Genomic DNA, 6,563 nt, shown 5'->3' on the forward strand with positions numbered 1-6,563 from the left:
AGTTGATTTAAACCCTAAGTCATAAATGATTGATATTAGAGTGATACCTCAGGGCAAATTGCAATAGGAAGGAAGGAAGGTAGAGAGCAGGCAGTACTAGATGCATGGGAGGGGTGGAGGAGGGCAGATAACACAAAGATAAGTTGGAGACAGTAAGGAAGCTTGAGGAAAGGGTTCGTCCAAAACCTGTCTTACCAAAGGCAATCCAGACTATAACTTAAGTAAGCAATTCTGAGGTTTAAAAGGGAAGATGCAAGGGGCCCCTGGGTGGCTCACCAGATGAATGCCTGCCTTTGGCTCAGGGTGTGATCCCGGGAATCGAGTCCCACATCAGGCTCCCTGCATGGAGCCTGCTTCTCCCTCTGCCTATGTCTCTGCCTCTCTGTGTGTCTCTCATGAATAAATAAACTACAAATCTTTTTTTAAAAAAGCTTAAAAGGGAAAATACAAAATTCAGGTGGTGTTAGCCAGACTCTGCAAGAGTTTTACATTTTCTTCTAAACCCAGTAATAATATAAAGGAAGGGAAAAGAAATGTTGGGAAATATCGGGAAGGGAGACAGAACATAAAGACTCCTAACTCGGGGAAACGAACTAGGGGTGGTGGAAGGGGAGGAGGGCGGGTGTTGGAGGGGAATGGGTGACGGGCACTGAGGTGGACACTTGACGGGATGAGCACTGGGTGTTTTTCTGTATGTTGGTAAATTGAACACCAATAAAAGTTAATTAAAAAATAAATAAATAAACCCAGTAATAAATTATATACCTAAAGGGTCCTGATTGAAATAAAAAATGCTGCTTCAAGTGGAAAGCAGGATAAAATTGAAATCCTAAAATGGCAAAGGGTATTAACATATAAATTAGCTATTCCTAAAAGATTTTCAGACTCACCTGTGCATATGGCTCATTTTGGGGGGGGGGGGCACTTTAATTACCTTTTTACATTTGGAGCTCCATTTTATTTTATTATTTTATTTTATTTTCCATTATACAACTTTATCAGGGGAATAATTCGAGTTTTTAGAGGTTTGGTTTAGCAAAGTAAAAGACTAAAAACCATGAAAACACTCTAAATTCTTTTTTAACCTACCAAGTAGGATGTAAATTAAATAAATCCTCTATTACTTTAGGAAAAGACTGCTTTTCTAAGTCAGAAAAGTTGATTTCCAAGTCATGCTCTCTACCTCTACTGCCTTGTAAACTGAAAGAGAACTGAACCTCACCAGGATGGTTTCTCTGTAAGTCAAAGTGAGAAGAATAAGTAATATCCCAAAACAGACTAGGTGGAGACTCCAAGCCAAAAGCAGAGTCTGTGATACAGAGTGTGATCAACCAACCAGGGTACTTTTGGGAGTGAAAGTGTGCTACTAATTACTTCAGAACAAAAGGCATAAAATGAGACATGGGGTCACATCAGTGATAAGGCAGTCTGAGAGACTACATTTTCCTGTATGCCCTGACCCTTGAAAGCAAAAGGCTGAACTAGAGCAAAGCATCCTGGGATATGTGTTTAGCACCATTTAAGAGGCAAACAGTATAGGGCTGAGTTTGACATAGAGGCTTGCCTCCTTCCACAAGAAACTTAACCAGACACAGAACACAATAGTGAGGTGAAATTTTAATAGATATTAAGTCTAGGGTGGAGCCTTTCTCTCCCTCACACCTCAAGCTTGCAAAGAGGTGGAGCTAGTAGAGCTGTCCAACTAGTCCACAGCCCTGTTTCTTCTGGGTGCAGTGCTCCCTCTGCCTCCCCACATTACCAGTGTCCCCACTGCTGCTAGTCTTTTGGGGGATTGTGGGCCAGGTGCTGCTCCCACTCTACTTCAACCAACTTGTACAGCTCCATAGTGGCCTGAGCATGTTCCACAGAGGAATGTCCACTTTGCCCAATCTAGATGCCCTGGTTCAGAAGCTTCTTGTTAAGACACTTCAGAGACATGGTGGCATTCTTCAAGCAGTTGGACTTCTGGTTGGGGAAGAAAGGGGTATGGGAGGTGTCGTGAGTGAGGGACTTAGAGTGAAAGTACTGAAGGGCTTTGAAGTTGTGGATGGTATGCCCCCTCTGTCTTTCCTGTATCTTCAAAATCTGGCTCTGAGCGATCTTGAAGGGTGTAGCATTCAACATGTGATGCTTCCAGATACTACTCCATCTGGTCCAGTAGTCAACTATGTAGCAGGGTGGAAGGATGTACTCATCATAAAGTACATCTCCGTGGTAGTTGACAGTGCTACATCCAGCCAAGAAACTGACATGCCCCTTGGGTCCTGTACCCACCATCTCACAATTGCCACCATCTTTCTTGGCATCTTCTGGGATGCTCTGGAGGATTTATTCACTGAATAAGATTGGGTGGAGTTCTGTGGGGTCATTCTTCTTAGTAGGGTTCTTCTAGGGGCCCTTCTTCTAGGGGGAAGTTGGCTCCTAATCTTTGGAAGGGCATTCTGGAACTCCCATTTTGGACTTCACTATTAGATCAGATTTTGTATTTGTTGGGTTTACAATTTTGATACATAGGACTCTGAAATTTCCTAACATACAGATCAGGCCCCATCTGTCTGTATTTCTATTTTAATTTTCAATGGTTTATGCAAGGGTTGTGCTTTCATAGCATGAAGGTTCAGCTAGAGAGGGAGTATGTGTATGTGTGTCTAGTGGAGACAGGGGTTTACAAATTCTCACTGAATATATCTTTCAATGTACATAAACATAGTTACAAAGCAGGAGACCACATTCTACATTGATGCGGGAGGCTCTCTGAAGCTCATCACCCTACCAAAGAGGAGACTAGCTATAGGGTTGACACACTGCTGCATTCATGATTCCATTCCCCTCCTAATTAGGAGGTGTTGAGACTGTAGTATTAATTCATCTGAGAATGCCCAATCCTTCCCAAAAGGCCTTTCCAAGCAAGGTCCATTTGACAAAACAGTTCACAATCCACCCAACTCACCTGAGATTTCATGCTCCTTCACTATCCTGAAGAAATAGCAGAAATGTAGGAGTTAGAGATGTAGGGGTCTATGTTTGGCTCTGTGAGCAAACCATGGCATGCCTTTTTTTAGGATTTTATTTATTTATTCATAAGAGACACAGAGAGAAAGGCAGAAACATAGGCAGAGGGAGAAATAGGCTCCTGCAGGGAGCCCAATGCGGAACTTGATCCCAGGACCCCAGGATCATGACCTGAGCCAAAGTAGACACTCATCCTGTGAGCCACCCAGGTGTCTCCCATGGAATGACTTTAATGGGTTTCAACTTTATGGTCTATACAATAAGTCAAACAATGCTACTTGTACACAATAACACTTGAGCTTTCTGTTCCAAATGCAGCCAAAGGAACAAAAAGAATACCTTATATATACAGAAATAAAAATAAGAATAAGTACTGACTTCATGTCAGAAATAATATAAGCTGGGAAACAATTCTATATCCAAGGGGGGATACTTCAAAAATAAAGACCAAGTAAATACTTTGTCAAGCAAACAGAAGCTGAGAGAATTTGTCACCACAAACCTGCAAAAAAGAAGCACTACACCCAGTGCACAAATCTTGGTTTCTAATATCATTCTGTAACAAAAGGAACCAGGGCTCCTTGGAGAAATGGCAAACTCTAAGACTGAAGATGAAAATAGACGGGATGAGCCTAGATCGTCTTGTAATACCAAAAAGTAAGGAAGTGTTGAAAAGCATGATGGGGTCATGTCAAAGAGATACAGCAATCAACTGAAAGAGCTCCCAGTGGCCAAAGTTGGAGTGATGTGAAAAAGAAATAAAGTAGTATTTGATTATAACCCAAAGTATAAAATAAATATCCATAAGTTCATATTGGTATAAATAAATGATTTAGTAAACAAATAGAGGATAATATACCCATAATAAACTTCCCATATAAAAGAATTCCAAATAATTTATGTAGATGATAGTCTACCATCAAGGAGGTGGAGCATAATTCCCCACTCCTCAAATGTGGGCTGCGCAAAATAACTCCCTTCCAAAGAGAACAAAATAGAAAAAGAGGAGAAAGAGTAACTTTATAGTGGAGAAACCTGACAAACACTGCCTCAGACAGATGATCAATTTAATATCATCGGTGATAAATCATGCTGATAGCATGTACCCATGATATGATGTGATGAAAAGGGCACTTTGTGACTTCCTCTCAAAAACATAACCCAGTCTAATCATGAGAAAAACATCATACAAATCCAAATGAAGGACAATCCACAAAATACCTGACCAGTCTTCCTCAAAACTGTCAAAGTCATCAAAAACAAAGTCTGAGAAACCATCATAGCCAAAGGGGGCCTAAAGAGACATGATAACTAAGTGTAATGTGGTGTCTTCAATGTGTTTCTGGGAATGAAAAAAGATATTAGATTAAAAACTAAGGAAATAAAAAGAAGTATGGACTTTAGTTAACAATAATGTATCAATATTGGGTCATTAGTTGTGACAAATGTACCATACTAATGTAAGACGTTAACAGCAGGGGAAACAGAATACAGGATATGTTTAAACTCCCCATTCTATCTTTGCAACTTTTCATAAATCCAAATCTATTCTAAAATAAAAATATATTTAAAAAGAAGTGATAAGGGAATATTTTCAGGCTGAAGTAAAATGTTATTAAGTGGAAACTGAGATCTGCACAAAGGAATGAAGAGTGTCAAAAATGGTAACTATAAAAAATGGTAACTATATAGATAAATATACAGTTTAATGGCTAATATTTTTCATTTGATCATTTAAAATTATTTTATTTCATATCAATAATTTATTACCTAAAATCTTTAAATTTACCTTATATATTTTAAATTATTAGCTCATCTGTTCCAATTAATCTGCATTGAACGGTATATGTTTTATTTTTTTTGAATGATATATATTTTCAATTTGTTGTTCTTTTCTATGGTAGTCATTCATCCTTCTCAGAAGTCTAGGTATACTTATTCTTATTTCCTGGGGGTATTAGCTACTTCATCTAATAAATGTATATTGAAAAAGGGCCAAAAGCCAGGCCCTAGTCTAGTCCTCACGAAGAGCCCCAGATACCATAGAACTACTGTTATTCCTATATCTTGCCACCTTATGAGGCAACTCTTCTGGTCAGTTACCTTGAGTTGCAAACTATTAGATCTAAGAGTTTGGAGGGACAGAATTGGAGATAATGTCAGAGGACAACTGGTTAGTCCATCCCTATGCTCATCAACTCACTCCAGTAAGACTTGCATTGCCCATCTACTCATAGCCTGTTGACACGGGCAGTTTGGGCTATTGCCCCTGATTTCTGCAATAAACAAGGTAAGTAGTAATTATACTAAGGTTACAAAGGGGAGTGGAAGAAATAGAGCTCTAGAAGTTTTATTCTGCCCTATATCATCACCAGTGCCTCTGGCCATCCCTTGCACCAAGCTACAACCATTTACCTTTTACACACATCAGTTGAAGGCAACTTTCAATATCTCCAGGACTTCTCACAGTGGTATTGTTGTAGTGGTTTCTATTTTTCTGGGAATCTATGCTTTTCTTTGGCCTCTATCTCCAGGGTTGATTTTGGGTAAGAAGCAAAGATTCATTTGTCGAAAACTGTAAATATAACTCTTGTTAGGTGCTTATTCTGTGCACAGAGCTTTACTTGCATTAATCTCATTTAATCCTCTCAACATCCCTGTGTGGTACATACTATTATTATACCCATTTTACAGATGAGGAAACTGCAGCACAAGTACATTAAGAAACTCCCTACATGATCACAGTGTAAGAGATGGAACCAAAATTCAAACCCAGTCAATCTTACTTCAGAGACTAGGATCTTTGTTTACCCTCAGATACCCAGTGATTAGCATATTGTAGGTGCTTGAAAATATTTATTGAATGTTTTTAAAATAATAAACAAATGGAATGGATGGTTAGAAGTATACTGCCAGCTTCCTCAGCAGTCTTATTTCCTCTATGTTTTCCTCTGTTCGATTGTTTTAGTGTTTCTGAAATATACTATGAAGCCTATCTGTGTATCTTTTACAGAGTGATGCATTCTACTTTCCTTTCAGCTTTTATTATTTAAAAAAGCATATTTATATTTCTAATAAAGAGAAACACTTATCTTCTTATTTTTCTGCATAAGTATAGGTGATGTACCTTTCTCGTTACCAGAGCTCTGTCACAAAAGCTGTCTTGTTTTCCCTATGTAATTTCTGGTGAAAATAGGTCTTGCAAAAGAAAGAATATAAATGGCCATGAAACATGGGAAGATGCTCTGCCTCACCAACTATGAATGAAATACACATTAAAACAACACTGAACTGGCAAAAAATTTTTGCAAACCTGGAAAAAATTAAAGCATTAAAATACACAGTATTGGTAAGAGTTCTAGGAAACAAGCCCTCTTATATATTGGTAGTGAAAGTTTAAATTGAACTAGCGCTTCTAAAGGAAAATTTAGCAAAAATCTATCAACATTTAAATATGTAGACATTTTGACCCCAGATTTCCATTTCTAATAATTTATGTTACCAACTAAACCTTGTGTTGTACAATCATATCCGTTGTAGCATAATTCATA

At 38.5% G+C, this 6,563-nt stretch overlaps 1 pseudogene; it reads right to left on the bottom strand.

The window, feature by feature from the left end:
• Positions 1-1,776: 1,776 nt before the first annotated feature.
• On the bottom strand, positions 1,777-2,962 carry LOC112925697 (interferon-stimulated 20 kDa exonuclease-like 2 pseudogene; annotated as a pseudogene).
• Between the last annotated feature and the right edge of the window lie 3,601 nt (positions 2,963-6,563).

Source organism: Vulpes vulpes, chromosome X, assembly GCF_048418805.1.
Source record: "Vulpes vulpes isolate BD-2025 chromosome X, VulVul3, whole genome shotgun sequence".
In the NCBI taxonomy this organism is placed as follows: domain Eukaryota; kingdom Metazoa; phylum Chordata; class Mammalia; order Carnivora; family Canidae; genus Vulpes; species Vulpes vulpes.